The 19,553-nt window shown below is 43.1% G+C and overlaps 1 long non-coding RNA gene and 1 pseudogene across 1 annotated transcript; one reads left to right on the top strand and one right to left on the bottom strand.

Moving 5' to 3' along the window:
* Positions 1–301: 301 nt before the first annotated feature.
* On the top strand, positions 302–13,415 carry LOC126994261 (uncharacterized). The gene is made up of 4 exons (XR_007748922.1): positions 302–796; positions 9,475–9,660; positions 12,266–12,375; positions 13,291–13,415. It is a non-coding gene; the product is annotated as an uncharacterized LOC126994261 (long non-coding RNA).
* A 2,855-nt stretch (positions 13,416–16,270) lies between these two features.
* LOC126994260 (signal transducer and activator of transcription 5A-like) lies at positions 16,271–16,909 on the bottom strand (annotated as a pseudogene).
* Positions 16,910–19,553: the final 2,644 nt, after the last annotated feature.

Below are 19,553 nucleotides of genomic sequence, written 5' to 3'. Positions count from 1 at the left end.
TGCTACACATTGCCACACTCGGCTCACAACCGAGAGAGCCTGGGTTCGATTCCCGGGCGGAGTGGAAAAATTTGGGCGGCTTTTCCGATATCCTACACCCCTGTCCACCCACCAGTGAATGGGTTCCAGGTATTAATCGGGGGTTGTGTCCCGTCTCCTGTGATCTGTTCCCTTCTCCTATAATTCCTTCCCCTTCCCTCTCTCCAGCATACGACCACATATGTTGCACCAACTAAACAAAACTTTCCAAACTTTTCACATTGCCAGAAACTGAGGTGTAACTTTTAAATGCTGTCTTGCAGTTACCATCATCATCATTGTCAGCATTAGCAGCAGGGTGTGTGTGAGACAGTCTGTAGTGGTGAACACGGAATTGCACAGTCTGGGCAGGCACACAACCTTGACAGAGAACAGTTATTGAGGGACGACTTAGATATTTATTCTTGATGTATAAGTGAAGAGAGTGTACCTGTAACACACCAGTACTCTAGTGCACTGGCTCTTGAACTGGAGGGTGTGCTGCCGCTAATAATTTCCAAGAGGGGCGTCAACTCTGGGAGAAAAGTAGCTAGCAAAAAATTTAAGAACCTCCGCTCTAGTGGTTAAGTAACACACCCTCCCACCACCATCACCATCCTCACCACCATTTCATCACTGCAGGCTCTTCAGGGTGGTGGAGACCCTGTTGCACATTCATCTGGTGGTGGAATTCCCTGGCGGCGGCGGCGAGCTGTTCAACACCATCACCACGGAGGGACGCATGACGGAGGCACGGGCAGCGGCAGTCTTCACACAGGTGCTGTCTGCCATAGCCTGCCGTGTGTGTGTGTGTGTGTGTGTGTGTGTATTTACCTAGTTGTGAAATACAGGAAAAGAGCCGTACTAGGCTCGTGCTGTCCCGTCTCCATAACGCTTATTATCCAGTTTGGCTTTGAATTCATGAATCGTTTTTGCACACAGTCTCCTCGTCAAGTCTGTTCCACGTGTGTGTGTGTGTGTGTGTGTGTGTGTGTGTGTGTGTGTGTGTGTGTGTGTGTAGGGGAAGGGGAGACTCATGCACCCATGGTTTGATCCATACTAGACTCAAGGGAAGGGAAAGAGAAAGGAAAGGACGAAAGGGTAGGGAAGGAAAAGGAAGAGAGAGGGAAGGATAGATGTGCGTGTGTGTGTTTGTGTGTGTGTATTTAGCTATTTGTAGTCTAGGTGGCCCGAGCTAAGCTCTAGTAGTCCTGTCTCCATAAATACATTCATCCAGCCTTTCCTTCATTTGGTGGACACTGCTCGCCTCCACCACCTCTTCCTGCAAGCTGTTCCATGTGTTAACACTTCTATGTGGAAAACTATACCCACTTTTTGAAGTCACTCAAACAGGTTCCTTTATGAAGTTTCTTTCCATGTCCTCTCAGCCCCTGTGTCCTCACAGTTGAGAAGAGATCATCCCTATCCACCTCATCAAACTTATTTACCAACTTATACAGTGTGATCAGATCTCCTCTCTCCCTTCATTGTTCCAGTGTCGTCAAGTCCATCTCCCTCAGTCTGTCTTCATACGTCATATTCAAGAGTTCTGGGACCATTTTAGTTGCAATTCTATATCATTTATTTGTCTGTAAAATGGAATGAACATAAGAATGTAAGGAGTCTGCAAGAGGCCGGTTGGCCTATACAAGGCAGCTCCTGTTATATTGTGCATCTTGTAGGTTTCTCCAAACAGCTTGTTTACATGCTTTTCTGGGGATAGTGTGTCTTGCATCGTTACTCCCAAATCCTTTTCTTCATGTACCACCTTTAAGTTGTCTCCTCCCATCCTGTATGTTTTCCTCAGTCTTTTTTTACTTTTCCCCATTTCCATAACATGGCATTTGTTTGCATTAAACTCCACCTCCCATAACTGGCTCCATCTACACACCCTGTCCAAGTCTTTTTGCAGCTCCTCACAGTCTTCCTCCGTCCTCACTTTTCTCATTAACTTTGCATCGTCTGCAAAAAGGCTCATACAACTTTTTATACCCATGGGCATATCATTTATATATATCATGAACATTATTGGTGCCAGAACTGAGCCTTGAGGAACTCCACTCTCTACTCTCCTCCAATTTGATTTCTCTTCTCTAATCACCGTCCTCATTTCTCTTCCCGTTAAGTAACCCTTCATCCACATTATAACCTTTCCGCCCATTCCTCCCCACAGTTGTAGTTTCCAGGTTAACCTTTTGTGCATAACCTTGTCAAAAGCTTTTTTCAAATTGAGATATACACAATCAGCCCACCCTTCTCTTTCTTGCACCAGCTGTCTGTTGCTCCTGAGTAGAAACACAGTAAGTTGGTGACACACGATTTCCCTTTTCTAAATCCAAACTGTCCCTCATTTATCATGTTTTCCTTTTCTAAATGATCAACCCATTGTTTTTTATTATACTTTCACAAATCTTGCACATTACACTTGTCAAAGAGACTGGCCTGTAATTTAGTGGTTCAGTTTTATCTCCACTTTTATAAATTGGTATAATGTTCGCTCTCTTCCACTCTAAGGGCACTTTTCCTGTATTCATAGAGCATGTTATTATGTCATGAAGTGGCTCCAGTAATTCATTTCTACACTCTTTTAGCACTTGACCGGAGATGTCATCCGGTCCCGTAGCTTTCCTTCCCTCTAAGGTTTTCATCAGCTGCAACAGTTCCCCTTTCTCAACATTTACAAGATTTAATTTCCCTTCATTGCAATTTCCGAGCCCCAGTCAAAGTCGGTTTCTTTCGTAAACACTTTATGAATTTTTTATTTAATATTTCTGCAATTTCTTTGTCTGTTTCGTAGAATACATTTTTTTCTTTCATCCTTTCCACTCCTTCATTTCTTTTTAACTTCCCGTTTACTAATTTATAAAACATTTTTGGTTCTTCTTTACATATGAAACTATTCTTCTTTCAAATTTAGCTTTCTCCTCTCTCCTTATTTTCACGTAATCATTTCTTGCTTTTTATATTTGTCCCTAGTGTTCTTATTTGGTCTTTTCTTTAAATTCCTCCTTACTTTATTGATATTTCTTCTTGCTGTTCCGCACCTCCATCCAAACCATGTTTTCTCTCCTTTAGTTTTTACTGTGTAGTATGGAACATATATCTCTGTTCCTCTGTTGTAAATATTCATAAAAATGTCATATTTCTCTTGAATATCAGTACTCCTCTTCATATCAGTCCAGTCTACCCCGCCGAAGAGTCTTGAGTCCAACGTAATCTGCCCTAACGTAGTTTTTCCTTTTTTCCTTATAAGCCTCATCTCAATATTCACATCCTTCCAAAGTTTTCTTATCCAATAGTTCATGGTCACTCTTTCCTAAGGGGCACTCGTGACTGACTCCTTCATCCAACTCCACGTTTTTTGTGAAAATTAGGTCAAGTCTTGATGGTTGGTGATCCCCTCTCAGCCTTGTTTCTCCTTGCACCCACTGCGTCACCAGGTTATCTGTTGCCAGCCTCAATAGTTTACTTCCCCAGGTATTTTCACCACCCTCTCTTGTCTAATTTTCCCATTTCATTTCTCTGCAATTTAAGTCTCCTGTTAATAATACCTTTTTATTATTTTTTATTTCATCTGTCAGTGCCCGTATTGTGTCTTCCAGCATAGTGTTATATCTTGCCTCATTCCAACCTTTGGTTTTAGGGGAGACATTGGCTGTTATTATGTGTATTTACCTAGTTGTGGCTTTACAGGGCCTGGGCTTACGCTCGTGTGGTCCCGTCTCCGTATCTGTATTTGTCTAACTTATCCTTAAAGCTCTGCACACTCTTTGCCGATACTACATCCTCACTTAGTCTTTTCCGAACCTCTATATTTCTTTGCGGTAAGCTATTTTTCTTTATGTCTCCCAAGCATCTTCCTCTCCTAAATTTTTTACTGTGTCCTCTTGTGTTCCTGGTGTTTATTCCTTCTTTTAGTAGTAACTCCTCATTATCTACTTCTTCCTTTTTGCTCAATAATTTATAAATTAGTGTTAGGTCTCCCCTTTCCTCTTTGGTCTAGTGTTGGTAGGTCCATTTCCTCTAGTCTTTCCTTATATGTTAATCTCTCCAGCCCTGGAATCACATTTGTTGCCATTCTTTGTATTCTTTCTAGTTTTTTTGTGTTTCTTATGGGGAGACCACACTGCCTCCGCATATTCCAATTTTGGCCTAATCATAGTGGTTATTAACTTTTTCTTCATATCCTTATCCATGTAGCGGAATGCTAATCCTATATTTCTCACCATATTATTCGTATCACTGAATATCCGATTTACATGACTTTCAGGCTGTTGATTATCTTGTATTGTCACTCCCAGATCTCTCTCTTCTTGAACTCTCTTTAGCCCGTGTTCTTCGGCTATGGGAAAGCTGAGAGGTGGCCGAGAAACGGCAACATTACACTGCATTTTGAGACTAAGAAAAGAGCATGGAACGTATATCAGAGTACTCCTCTCATAACCATAAAGCCGTTAAAAATATTTACTTCTACTCCATTGTTATGGGCAGTGTTTGTTACAAAACAAGCAGTCGTGACGCGCGGCATCTAGCCGAGAGTCTCTTGTTGTCTACTTTAGAGAATTTAACAAGTGATTACTGTATGGGTAGCTAATTCAGTCTGCCATGACCTTACAACACAACCTGTGACAAATAAGCCCACCTCAAGATCACTCACCCACCACAATGACCATGCATGGTGGGTTGCACTATGCCGCCACCTACACTTAGCTGGAATTAGGGGTTTTGAGTCAAGCCCCAAACGGGGTCCGCCGAAGCTGCCGGGTTAATATTTCTCCATTTCCCATTTTATATGTCCATTTTGGTCTCCCTTCACTCTTTCCCATTTCCATTACATGACATTTCTTCACATTTCATCTCCCATTAAATACTCCATTTCCAAATCTTGTTCAGGTCATCTTAGAGGATTTCACAGTCCTTACTGCTCCTAATATGTCTTAGCAGTTTTGCATCATCTGCAAACAGGCTCGTATAGCTGTCTGCCAGAGGTGGCGCGGTACTGAAAAATCATCAGTGCGGTTGTGGTGGTGCAGTAACTTGAAATTTGATTCTATTGTAAAGACTTGCTGGAACTTTTTGTTTTGCTCAGTCATGTCTTAAGGATCTTCAATTATCACATTCCCATCGCTCAGTCTTTCCATTGTTTCCCTTGGTGTGATCTTTCCATTTATGAATCTGTAAAACAGTTTGGGTTGTTCCTTGCACCTTCCACAATATCCTTTTCATGTCCCTTCTCTTCTTCCTTCCTTATTTTCACGTATTCATTTCTCGCTACCTTAAAATCTTCTTTATTCCTTTGGTTTTTATTTCTTTTCAATCTTTTCCAAGCTTTGTCTCTTTTCTCTTGCCTCAGCACACCTTGCATTAAACCAGTCCTTTTTTCCTTTTTCTTCAGGTTTGTATTCTGGTACAAATTTCATAACCCCTGGTTTATACGCCTCCAGGAAAATGTCATACTTTTCTTGCACTTCACTTGTTCTCTTTAACTCATCCCAGTCCAGCTCTCCATAGTACTTCCTGAGGTTTTCCGCATCTGCCTTCCTATAGCTTAACCTGTTTCTTTTATAGGAATCATCCCCTTCACCTCCTTCCTCCTCTGTTACCATCTCTATGATCACGTGGTCACTCTTACCCAGAGGGCATCCATACCTTGATTCACTCATCAAGTGCATTCCCTTTGTTAACACCAGGTCCAGTCTCGCTGGTTCGTCGTCACTTCTATATCTTGTGTTTTCCTTCACCCATTGCATCATCGTCTACCATCGTCAATCTTAAAAACCTTTCCCCCCATGCCGTATTACTACCTCCACTTTCAGAAATCTCCCAATTTACCTCCTTATACTTACAATCACCTCCTAGCAGAAGTCTTTTGTTTGTCTTGAGTAGTCTACTTAACTCTGAATGGTATCCTCAATCATGGCCTCATATTCATCTCTACTCCATGAGCTAGTTCTTGGTGGTACATTCGTTGCTATAATCGTCATCCTTTCTCTGTTTTTGTTCTCCAGATTAACACTCACTATTTCTGCCTCTCCTCCATATACGACTGATTTTACTAATACCTCCTTCCTCGTCATTACCATCACTCCTCCACCACCTTTGCCCTTTCTGTCTTTCCTCCATACATTGTAGTTATTATCAAACACTATTTGGATGTCTTCACTTAGTTTAGTTTTTGTTAAGCATACTATCTTGGGCTCCTTTTCCTGTGGGTAGTCTTGTAATTCCAGTTTACTAGACAGTATCCCGTCTACATTCGTATACATCCATTATCAGTTGCAATCTCGTCTAGCTTCTGTTCTCTTTCGGCTTTTCCCTTATGTGCCATTTCCTCACCCGATCTCCCAGAACTCTCCAAAAAAATACCTCTTCTTTCCTCTTCAGATTTTACAGTACTCCTTTCTTTTGCCTCTGCTAGAAGTTTGTTTCATTTCTTCCTTTCTATTTTTCTTTATATATATATATATATATATATATATATATATATATATATATATATATATATATATATATATATATATATATATATATATATATATATATATCTATATATATATTTTCTTGCATCCCTCTGTTTCCCTTGACTTAGTTGTCCTGTACAATAATTCCTCTGTTGGCTTCTGTGATCTTAATCTCACTTTAACTGGCCTGGTCTTCCCTTCCATGTAGGGGCCCATCCTATAGATTTCCTCCACCTCCTCCTCAGTGTTTTGCCGTTCTTCATCATTTAAGTTCTTAAGTAAGTCTTTTACAGATTTCCGTTCCTCCTTTTCCCTTCTTGGTGTGTATGTTATGTTCCTTTCCTTCATGCCAAACATCAGCACACTCTTGGTCTTGTCTGCCGCCTCTCACACCAGCTCCTCATGTTTCTTCAAGGCCTTAACCGCCTCCTTCTCTACCCTTTCCTTGTCTTCTTACAATTGTTGTTCGATCACTTCTTTAAAAGGACTACATTTGCTTTTTCATTTTCCACCTTCCAAGTCCTTATTTCACCCACCACTTCCTCTTATAGTGTGTGTGTGTGTGTGTGTATTCTCTCTCTCTCTCTCTCTCTCTCTCTCTCTCTCTCTCTCTCTCTCTCTCTCTCTCTCTCTCTCTCTCTCTCTCTCTCTCTCTCTCTCTCTCTCTCTCTCTCTCAAAATAACTAGTCTATAGTACATAAAAAAAGTAAGACATTTTTCACTCCTTATATTCTTCTTCTTCTTCTTCTTCTTTTTATTATTATTATTATTATATTAGCCTTGAATTTCTAAGGCAGTTTTTACCTCTCCTCTCCTGTCCCTTCATCTTTTTCTGCTTCTACTTTTTTTCTTCATCTTCTTCCTCCTCTTCATGAATGGTTTTGTTTCCCCTTCTCTTCCTTCCTGTGCTGTGAAATATAAAACAAATAATGGTTTCTAAGGCACTTTTCCCTTCCCTCCTCCTGAACAGCTTCCCTCCACCCTAACACAGCCCTGCCTCCCTTTCCTAAATGTGCTATTTCTGTTTCTGTTTTCTAAGGCAGCGTTTACCTATCCTTCATATTTTCAGGCAATTTTTACTTATCTCTGTGAATTTCTAATACAATTTTTCCCTTCCCTTCTCCTGAACAGCTTCCCTCCACCCTAACACAGCCCTGCCTCCCTTTCCTAAACTTTCTACTTCTATTTCTGTTTTCTAAGGCAGCATTGACCTTTCCTTGAATTTCTTGGGCAATTTTTTACTTATCTGTGAATTTCTAATACAATTTTTCCCTTCCCTCTTCCTGAGTAGCTTCCTTCCACCTAACGCAGCCCTGCCTACCTCTCCTAAACTTGCTATTTCTATATCTGTTTCTATTTTCTAAGGCAGCGTTTATCTACCCGTGAACTTCTTAGACAATTTTTACTCATCTCGGTCAATTTCTACGGCAATTTTTACTTCTTGAATTTCTACGGCAATTTTTACTTCTTGAATTTCTACGGCAATTTTTACTTCTTGAATTTCTACGGCAATTTTTACTTCTTGAATTTCTACGGCAATTTTTACTTCTTGAATTTCTACGGCAATTTTTACTTCTTGAATTTGTAAGGCAATTATTACTTCTTGAATTTGTAAGGCAATTTTTACTACTTGAATTTGTAAGGCAATTATTACTTCTTGAATTTGTAAGGCAATTTTTACTTCTTGAATTTGTAAGGCAATTTTTACTTCTTGAATTTGTAAGGCAATTTTTACTTCTTGAATTTGTAAGGCAATTTTTACTTATCTCTGAATTTCTACAACAATTTTTACTTATCTTTGAATTTCTACGACAATTTTTACTTATCTTTGAATTTCTACGACAATTTTTACTTATCTTTGAATTTCTACAACAATTTTTACTTATCTTTGAATTTCTACGACAATTTTTACTTATCTTTGAATTTCTACAACAATTTTTACTTATCTTTGAATTTCTACGACATTTTTTACTCATCTTTGAATTTCTACAACAATTTTTACTTATCTTTGAATTTCTACGGCAATTTTTACTTATCTTTGAATTTCTACGGCAATTTTTACTTATCTCTGAATTTCTATGGCAATTTTTACTTATCTTTGAATTTCTATGGCAATTTTTACTTATCTTTGAATTTCTACGGCAATTTTTGCTTATCTCTGAATTTCTACGGCAATTTTTACTTATCTCTGAATTTCTACAGCAATTTTTACTTATCTCTGAATTTCTACGGCAATTCTTACTTATCTTTGAATTTCTACAGCAATTTTTACTTCTTGAATTTCTACGGCAATTTTTACTTATCTTTGAATTTCTACGGCAATTTTTACTTCTTGAATTTCTACGGCAATTTTTACTTATCTTTGAATTTCTACGACAATTTTTACTTATCTTTGAATTTCTACGGCAATTTTTACTTCTTGAATTTCTACGGCAATTTTTACTTATCTTTGAATTTCTACGGCAATTTTTACTTATCTTTGAATTTCTACGGCAATTTTTACTTATCTTTGAATTTCTACAGCAATTTTTACTTATCATTGAATTTCTACGGCAATTTTTACTTATCTTTGAATTTCTACGGCAATTTTTACTTATCTTTGAATTTCTACGGCAATTTTTACTTATCTTTGAATTTCTACAGCAATTTTTACTTATCATTGAATTTCTACTGTAATTTTTACTTCTTGAATTTCTACGGCAATTTTCACTTATCTTTGAATTTCTATGGCAATTTTTTCTTATCTTTGAATTTCTACAGCAATTTTTACTTCTTGAATTTCTATGGCAATTTTTACTTATCTTTGAATTTCTACGACAATTTTTACCTACCTTTGAATTTCTACAAACAATTTTAACTCCTTGAATCTCTATGTCAATTTTAACTTATCTTTGAATTTCTAGGGCAATTTTTACTTCATGAATTTCTAGGGCAATTTCCCCCGTTCCTTTCCTGCTCAGCTTCTTCTCCCCCTAACCGAGCCTTGTGTCCGCAGAGCCTGGACTACGACACGTGCGTCAACTCTGCCTGGCTGGACGAGGAGCGCACGCAGGGCTACACGTTTGTGGGAAGAAGGACGCGGCGCGCTGGCTGGTGATGCTGCTCACGGTTCTTGTTGTGTGTGGGATTGACATTACCATCAAGTCACTCTCCAAATGCAAATACTCCTGGCTCCAGATGTGTATCCTTGCTGCTGCTGCTGGTGTTTGGGGTGGGGGGGGTGGGGTAGGCTAGGCTAGGTTGGGAATGGGGACAGAAGGGGTGTGCTGTAGGCTGGGTTAGGTGTGGGAGCTTGGCTAGGCAAGGTTGGGAAGGGGGACAGAAGGGGGATGGGTTAGGATGGGTTAGGTGTGGGAGTTTGGCTAGGCTAGGTTGGGAAGGGGGACAGAAGGGGGATGGGTTAGGTGTGGGAGTTTGGCTAGGCTAGGTTGGGAAGGGCGACAGAAGGGGATGGGTTGGGTGTGGGAGCTTGGCTAGGCAAGGTTGGGAAGGGGACAGAAGGGGATGGGTTAGGATGGGTTAGGTGTGGGAGCTTGGCTAGGCTAGGTTGGGAAGGGGACAGAAGGGGATGGGTTAGGTGTGGGAGTTTGGCTAGGCTAGGTTGGGAAGGGGACAGAAGGGGATGGGTTAGGTGTGGGAGTTTGGCTAGGCTAGGTTGGGAAGGGGGACAGAAGGGGGATGGGTAAGGTGTGGGAGCTTGGCTAGGCTAGGTTGGGAAGGGGGACAGAAGGGGATGGGTTAGGTGTGGGAGCTTGGCTAGGCTAGGTTGGGAAGGGGACAGAAGGGGATGGGTTAGGTGTGGGAGTTTGGCTAGGCTAGGTTGGGAAGGGGACAGAAGGGGATGGGTTAGGTGTGGGGTTTGGCTAGGCTAGGTTGGGAAGGGGGACAGAAGGGGATGGGTTGGGTGTGGGAGTTTGGCTAGGCTAGGTTGGGAAGGGGACAGAAGGGGATGGGTTAGGCTGGGTTAGGTGTGGGAGCTTGGCTAGGCTAGGTTGGGAAGGGGGACAGAAGGGGGATGGGTTAGGCTGGGTTAGGTGTGGGAGCTTGGCTAGGCTAGGTTGGGAAGGGGGACAGAAGGGGGATGGGTTAGGCTGGGTTAGGTGTGGGAGCTTGGCTAGGCTAGGTTGGGAAGGGGGACAGAAGGGGGATGGGTTAGGTGTGGGAGCTTGGCTAGGTTGGAAGGGGACAGAAGGGGATGGGTTAGGCTGGGTTGGGTGTGGGAGCTTGGCTAGGCTAGGTTGGGAAGGGGACAGAAGGGGACAGAGGGGGATGGGTTAGGCTGGGTTGTGTGGGAGCTTGGCTAGGCTAGGTTGGGAAGGGGGACTGCTGGGGGATGGGTTAGGTGTGGGAGCTTGGCTAGGTTGGGAAGGAAAGGGGAGGATGGGATACACTTGGCTAGGTTAGCTGTGGCAAGTATGTTAGGTTGGGTAAGGGGAGTGAGGGGATGGGAAAGAATAAAGGTGCTGTTTTTTTTTTTTTTTTTTTTTTTTTTTTTTTTACAGCAAAGGAGACAGTTAAAGGGCACACAAAAAACAAACATTAATAAAAAAAAAGCCCCCTACTCACTGCTCCTAAAAAGAATCCAAAGAGGTGGCCGAAAGATAGGTCAGTTTCGGGAGGAGAGGTGTCCTGATACCCTCCTCTTGAAAGAGTTTAAGTCGTAGGCAGGAGGAAATACAGATGAAGGAAGATTGTTCCAGAGTTTACCAGCGTGAGGGATGAAAGAGTGAAGATGCTGGTTAACTCTTGCATAAGGGGTTTGGACAGTATAGGGATGAGCATGAGTAGAAAGTCGAGTGCAGCGGGGCCGCGGGAGGGGGGGAGGCATGCAGTTAGCAGGTTCAGAAGAGCAGTCAGCGTGGAAATATCGATAGAAGATAGAAAGAGAGGCAACATTGCGGCGGAATTTACTCTTGCATTAGGGATTTGGACAGCATAGGGATGAGCTAGAGTAGAAAGAAAGTTTGCAGGATGGGTCAGGCCAGGCTGGGTTAGGTTAGGAATGGGATGTAAGAATGAAGATGCTGGTTCACTCTGTATGGAGTACACATCTCATGTGTGGGGGTGTCCACTCGCACAGCTCTCCTTGACAGAGTGGAGTCAAAGGCTCTGCGTCTCATCAGCTCTCCTCCTCATACTGATAGTCTTTTACCTCTCAAATTCCTCCGCAATGTTGCCTCTCTTTCTATCTTCTATCGATATTTTCATGCTGACTGCTCTGCTGAACTTGCTAACTGCATGCCTCCCCTCCTCCCGCGGCCCCGCTGCACACGACTTTCTACTCATGCTCATCCCTATACTGTCCAAACCCATTATGCAAGAGTCAACCAGCATCTTCACTCCTTCATCCCTCACGCTGGTAAACTCAGGAACAATCTTCCTTCATCTGTATTTCCTCCTGCCTACGACTTGAACTCTTTCAAGAGGAGGGTATCAGGACACCTCTCCTCCCGAAATTGACCTCTCGCTTTGGACACTCCTTTGACCTCTGTTCAGGAGCAGTGAGTAGCGGGCTTTTTTTTATATTTTTCTTTACGCCCTTGAACTGTCTCCTTAGCTGTAAAAAAAAAAATAATAAAAAATAAGGGATTTGGACAGCATCGGGATGAGCTTGAGTGGAACAAAAGTTTGAAGGCTGGGTCAAGCCAGGCTGGGTCAGGTGTGGCATCTTTGGATAGGTTAGGACGGGGAGTGGAGAGTGATGAAAAGAATTATGATGCTAGTAAATGATTAACAAATGAATACTGTCTTAAGTTTCCCACCAACTTTCCTTAGCCGGGCCTCAGACAGTGACTGCGGGGTGCAGCAGGAGGCGCTAACTCTCCCCTACCCGCTGTTTGTCGCGGTGAACATTGGCCCGGCGCTTGTGGCTGCCTTCCTCGGCTCTTATGTGGAGGTGAGTGTGTCCGGATATGCCTTGTTGGAGTAGACACAAGTTGAGTTAAGTCTTGTGTTGATCTTTTGAGTTTTATGTGAGGGTTTGTGTGTCTGTATTTCTCTGTTTTACACTAACTCATCCCTGTGCTGCCAAATCCCGTATGCAAGAGTTAACCAGCTTCTTCGTTCTTTCCTGCCCTTACTAAACCAACCAATCCCACTGTCCCCTCCTCTTCCTAACCTAACCCAGCCCCCCACACCTGACCCAGCCTGGCCTGACCCATCCTGCAAACTTTTTTTCTACTCTACCTCATCCCTATGCTGTCCAAATCCCTTATGCAAGAGTTGACCAGCTTCCTCACTCTCACCACCTTCCTAACCTAACCCAGCCCCCCACACCTAACCTAGCCTGGCCTGACCCATCCTACAAACTTTCCTCTGTAGCTCATCCCTATCCTGTCCAAATCCCTCATGCAAAAGTTAACCAGCTTCTTCATTCTTTCACCCCCTTCCTAACCTAACCCAGCCCCCCACACACCTAAGCTAGCCTGGCCTGACCCATCCTACAAACTCTTTTTCTACTCTAGCTCATTCCAATGCTGTCCAAATTCCTCATGCAAGAGTTAACTAGCTTCTTCATTCTTTCACCCCCTTTCTAACCTAACCCAGCCTGACCCATCCTACAAACTCTTTTTCTACTTTAGCTCTTCCCTGTGCTGTCCAAGTCCCTTATGCAAGAGTAAGCAGCCTCTTCATTCCTTCATCCCCTTGCAGCAGTACACAGGCTTTGAGTCAATGCTGTGTGATGCTGTTGCTCTCATGTGCCCAGCGATATCAAAAAGTAAGAAAACGTCACTAGCTCCGAAGCCACTATTTTGGGGACCATTCTGCGGCCCTCACTGACACTCCTTCCCTCCTCCCCTCCGCCTCACAGCCTGTGGCTGCCGGCAGGTCAAGTGTTACCTGAATGGCGCCAAGGTGTCATGTGTGGTGAGGATCAAGACCCTGATGAGCAAGGCCGTGGGGGTGACCTTCTCTGTGCTGGGAGGCCAGGCCGTGTAGTGCAGCAGATAATTGCATATTTCATAAGAATCGTTCAGATAGTGAAACAAGCATGAAATTTTGCACAAGTGCTCTTTAAAGTTCCCTCTATCAGAAAAGGGCGCTGGCCACGCAAAAAATTCAATATGGCGGCCAAATTCCAATATGGCGGCCAGTATCGACAGATTTTGGCTAATTTTTCACTAGAATGGCATGTATTTGCTTCTAGCAATATGGTAAAGCTCTTCCATACTATTTCTTGTGAATATTATGTTTCTGTAGCTTCCCAGTACAGTTTACCTTTAAATATGGGGGCTATATGGCTGCCAAGAAAAGGTAGAAACAATAATTATAATGAGAAATAATGCCCGTTCAACAATTATCGTTTTAAGCATGGATCTTGGTTTCTGTGGTTTTAGATCCTAATGAGGCCATCTCTTTCGAATAACTCATCAATTTTGAAGGAAAATTAATAAATGTAAAAGAGTGTATGTCTGCACACAACCAGGGCACACTGGTGACATCACTGCTGTGTAACTCAGCATGGGGTTCAGTGCCAGCTAATCCAGCTTTATTAATCCTGTAGTCTTAGACTAGTAGTTGTAGTATAGTTTAGTTTAGTGTCCCAAATGCTTTCTTACAGCCCCAGACCAGCTATAGTTAGATAGCCGCACCTGAATAGACAGGATGTGCCAGCGCGGGAGAGCCGAGCCAAGGGTATGGGGGCTGTACATGATGGTTCATGTACTTACCCGGATGGTGTACAGATCACACGGGACTTAAATGGCACTGGATGAATGATCGGGCTAGGTGTAGGGAGACCGAACCTAGTTGAATCCCATACAGGAATGTGTGCTTTGTTTAAGGTGGTAAAAGGATAACCCCTCGGCCTTAATCAAAAGTGAAATCATGGCAGAATGTGATGCCAATCCAATATTGAGCAGCAGAAAAACAAACTGGAGTTTGTGTTGTCTTTGTCAGAAGGACAAAAGAGGTGAGAACTTGATATCACCTCCAAGTCATCATGTCCTAGACCATGATAGGTACACAATGCTGGCAAGGAACATTCCCATGTTCAGTGAAATTAATGAAATGCCACTGATAATGGATCCAGCAAGGCTGGATGAAGGTGATGGCATAGAGGCCACTCTCAGGAAAAATGCAGCAAAATACCATGTGAACTGTCGCTTGTTGTTTAACAACACTAAACTGGACCGTGCAAGAAAGCGACAATCCAATGACCAGACCAGCAACACTGAGACTAGTCGTGCAAAACTGCGCCGAACCAGTCATGACAATGAAGTTTGCATTTTCTGTGAGAAAGTGGCACCTGCATCTGATCTCAGACAGGCTAGTACTAAGGGCCTTGACATTTTTATAACCTAAAAGTCGAGGTTTAAAAAAAAAAACTGGCATATTCCATCCAATAGATGCTCCCAAACCAGTGAATCTCAACATAGATGGCGGCCATTTTGAAAAATAGCCGCCATCTTGGATTTTCAGGTGGCCAGCGCCCTTTTCTAAGAGAGCGTAGTCTTAGGAATGTTTGTGCCAAATTTCATGCTTGTTTCACCATCTGAACGATTTTTACAGCACTCTGCTGCACTAGTGGAAAAGGTGGGTGACTGAGCCGCAGAGAGAGAGAGAGAGAGAGAGAGAGAGAGAGAATGTGTGTGTGTGCGTGTGTGTGTGTGTGTGTGTGTGTGTGTATGAATGGAAAGTCTCAGTTGAGTGTTCCTGATAGCAATCTCCATGGGTTGAGGCCAAAGGTCAAGTGATCCTTTCAGGTACCTGCAAATCATACTTAATTTCTTCCTAAACAAGAGCAAAGTGTTGAACCTGGCCCACATAATTTTGTTAATTATTATTATTATTATTATTATTATTATTATTATTATTATTATTATTATTATTATTATTATTATTATTATTATTATTATTATTATGAAAAAATAGATTGCAGCACTTATGAGCCTCCATCGGCACACTTGTATTCATATTAGCTAATACAACACCCCAAAAGGAACTCCTACAAACACTGATAAACATTTACTAGGTTTATGACAGACAAATATGAGAAGATTTCTGTACTGTTTCTTAACATCCATTAGTTGTGAACAGCATGCAAATAATATTTTCCACCACGGACAAGTGTCCACTTTTCCAGTCAGTCCCTGTCTGTCACGCTGCCAAACACTGAGGACCACATGGAGGCTGAGAAGTCTGTGTCTGGCAGGCTTTCCAGGGTGTCAGGACAATCAGCAGGGTTGTTGTGGGGGCGTTGTGGAGACACATTGTCACTCCTATATTAAAACATTTTGTTAACCAAGTTCACATACTTGGCAAGGCTTTCCTAGGAGTTGTGAGCATTTCCAGGGGTGGTTTTATGAGCCCGGTGGTAGTTTGATCCTTCTTCTGTAGCATGACCCTTAAAAAACACTCATTATAACCTGATTGACCCCCTCTTTGACCTTCAGAAATAGCCGATGTGAGAAGCCAAAGTGTCTTATAATACCAAGCACAATGAGATGGCTTGGTGCTCACAGGAGGTGGATCTACGGCATCATGCCTTGGATACATTGCTTGTGGAGCACTGGGCTAAGATTCCCCTGACGTGCCCTGCTGCTGGGATGTTAAGAATTAGACGAGGCTTGACACACCCATTGTTGGCTGTGGTGTAGTACTTGCTGCTCTTTAGGTTCAGGTACAGGACGAATTGAAGGTCTGCTAGAGCACATGCCCCAGACTGTACCTTACCACCTCACCCAGCGGACAAAGGAGTTACTGGTACAAGGCTGGAGCAGGAATACCTGCCTCTGAACACAGTCTTTAGTGGTGTCTTCCATGCCATATTGCCTCCCCCAACTTCTGGGTCAGAGAAGTGCAGGAGCCCTAGGCTTGGAGTTTTTTATCATTTCCTCAGCCTGCGGGTGTCCCACAAAGCTAAAAGCTCTAAGGCTGTGCTCCTTGGTGACCTTCAAAGAACCACTCCCAAAAAGTTTAGTTCTGTCCTGACAGAGGCTCCTTGCAGAACCATGACCATGACATGTTAGTGAAATCTTGTACTTGAGGACTCCTGAATGCCTTTCCAGCTAAGAACTTTAGGTTGTCTTCTGTCAAGCCTCTTCCTGTGGCAGATTGGAATTTGGCATGAAACACGTCCAAAACCTGTTGCCATGGAACCTTCTGAGGCAGTGTGTGCGCCCTTGCTTGGCAAATGCATCATCCCAGCAGACTGTGGGCCAAGCATGAGGCTCCTGGCTGCCATGAACACTGCAGGCAGTGACACACTTGGAACACCACCTCACCAACACTGAACTGTGCCTGGAAGAGCAGGGAAAACTTGTCATCCAGAACTGAGTCCGCGCCCTTCTTCTCAGCTCTCTTTATTTTCATGTCTCGGAAACTAAGGGAGAGCTGCCTTGAGCCCTGGTGATGCTCCATGCTGCCAGTATTGTTGAGAATTTCCCCTGACATTTCAGCTTTGCTCATTGTTGAGGAGAGCATTGGCCGGGGCCTCACTCATGATGGGCAGCCTCACCTGAGGTGGGTCGTGGTCACCTGCCACCCACCACTAGACGCACACTTGAGAATCTGGTGTTTGGCTTCATGATGTGATGTTCGTTCAGTACTGGAGAGCAAAGGACTCACTCCTGTTCTTGACACAACTGCCTGAGCTAATCTGATGTTTCTTGGTGTGGCGAGGCAGGATGTGTATGTGTGTGTGTGTATGTGTGTGTGTGTGTGTGTGTGTGTGTATTTACCTAGTTTTGTGTGTGTGAGAGAGAGAGAATATTCCATATAGTTTATACTTTTTTAGTTAAATTTTTTTCAGATTAATCTTTATATATATATATATATATATATATATATATATATATATATATATATATATATATATATATATATATATATATATATATATATATATATATATATATATATATATTTTTTTTTTTTTTGTGTGTGTGTGTGTGTGAGATCTTGCTATTAAAGCAGCGTAGTGTCCACAGGTATTAAACTTGAGCCTTGCCCCTTCCTGGCCATTTATTTATCAGTGGTATTTGCTGGAAATCACCTCCATTCTTTTTTCCAAAGGTCAGGTCGTGGGAAGGTCTGTGGCCGTGAGCTGACCACCAAGATGCTGCTGCCCACGGTGCCGGCCATGGCCAAGGGCAGGGTGGCCAAGACTACAGATGATGGGCCACTCCTAGACAAAGAGTAAGAGGGAGCATGAAGGGCTGCAAGGGTTTGTTCAGGATGGAAGGCGAGGGAGAGAGAGTGAAGGGAAGGGAAGGCCAGCTTAGGGAAGACTAACACAGGAAGATCAAAGAGAAGGATCTCGTGTGTGTGTGTGTGTGTGTGTGTGTGTGTGTGTGTGTCTATTTACCTAGTTGTAGTTTTACAGGCCTGGGCTTTACGCTGGTGTGGTCCCGTCTCCGTATCTACACTCATCCAACTTTTCCTTAGCACACTCCTCGCCAATACTACATCCTCACTTTGTCTGTTCCAAAGCTCTATATTTCTTTGCAGGAAGCTATATTTCTTTATGTCTCTCAAGCATCTTCCTTTCCTCAATTTTTTACTGTGTCCTCTTGTGTTCCTGGCGGTAATTTCCTCTTTTAGTAGTAACTCCTCGTTGTCTACTTCTTACATTTTGCTCAATAATTTGTAGATTTGTATTAGGTCACCCCTTTCTCTTCTTTGTTCTAGTGTTGGTAGGTCCATTTCCTTTAGTCTTTCCTCGTATGTCAATCCCTCCAGCTCTGGAGCCATTTTTGTATTCTTTCTAGTTTCTTTATGTGTGTCTTCTTATGGGGAGACCACACTGCCTCTGCAATTCCAACTTTGGTCTGGTCATGGTGTGGTAATTAACCTTCTCATCATATCCATGTAGTGGAATGCTGTTCCTATATTTCTCACCATGTTGTACGTATCACCGAATATCTGATTAACATGACTCTCTGGCTGTTTGTTATCTTGCATTATAACTCCCAGATCTCTCTCTTCTTGAACTTTCTTTAATGTTTCACCATCTCCCATTTTATATGTCCATTTTGGTCTTCCTTCACTTTTTCCCATTTCCATAACATGACATTTTTTCACATTGAATTTCATCTCCCATTCCATACTCCACTTCCAAATCTTGTTTAGGTCTTCTTGCAGAATTACAGTCTTTATTGTTTCTTACATGTGTGTGTGTGTGTGTGTGTGTGTGTGTGTGTGTGTGTGTGTGCAATTCACCTCTTGATCTGCTGCGGGTCTCTCTCGAGACAGCCAGCCGTTTCCCTACGGAGGAACACAGAGCTCATGGTACTGATCTTTGGGTAGGACTGAGACCACTCACACACAACACACCGCGACAACGAGGTCACAATTCCTTGCCTGACGTCGCGTGCCTACTCACTGCTAGGTGAACAGGGGATACACGTGAAAGAAGATAAACCCAACTTATCTTCACCCGGCTGGGGAATCGAAGCCCGGTCCTTCTGGTTGTGAGCCAGACGCTCTACCTCTGAGCTACCGGGCCGTGTGTGTGTGTGTGTGTGTGTGTGTTTATGTGTGTGTGTGTGTGTGTGTGTGTGTGTGTGTGTGTGTGTGTGGGTTTGTCTGTCTGTGTGTGTGTGTGTGTGTGTGTGTGTGTGTGTGTGTGTGTTTACCTAGTTGTGACACAGGAAAGGAGCTCCGCTCACGCTGTCCTGTCTCCATATCCTCTTATCCAACTTTTCCATAAAATCATGAATGTTTCTTGCACAAATCACCTCCTCCTCCAGTCTATTCTACAGCTCAATGCTTCTGTTTGGGAAGCTAAACTTTTTCACATCTCGCCTACACGTGGACGCCCTCAACTTCTTTCCATGTCCTCTCGTTTCCCTCTCGCTCCACACACACAGGTCCTCTCTGTCCAGATTCTCCACCCCGCTTGCCACCCTGTACACCGCTATCAGGTCTCCTCTCTCTCTCTCTTCTTCTCTCCAGGGTTGTGAGCCCCATGCTATTGAGTCTCTCCTCGTAAGTCCGATCCCTAAGTTCCGGTACTACCATAGTTGCCACTCTCTGCACTCTTTCCAGCTTTTTTATGTTCTTCTTTTCGTGAGGAGACCAGACCACTGCTGCATACTCCAACCTTGGCCTTATCATTGTAACTATTATTTT

The sequence above is a fragment of the Eriocheir sinensis genome, unplaced genomic scaffold, assembly GCF_024679095.1.
Source record: "Eriocheir sinensis breed Jianghai 21 unplaced genomic scaffold, ASM2467909v1 Scaffold761, whole genome shotgun sequence".
NCBI lineage: Eukaryota > Metazoa > Arthropoda > Malacostraca > Decapoda > Varunidae > Eriocheir > Eriocheir sinensis.
This window is presented reverse-complemented; position numbering and strand designations above follow the sequence as displayed.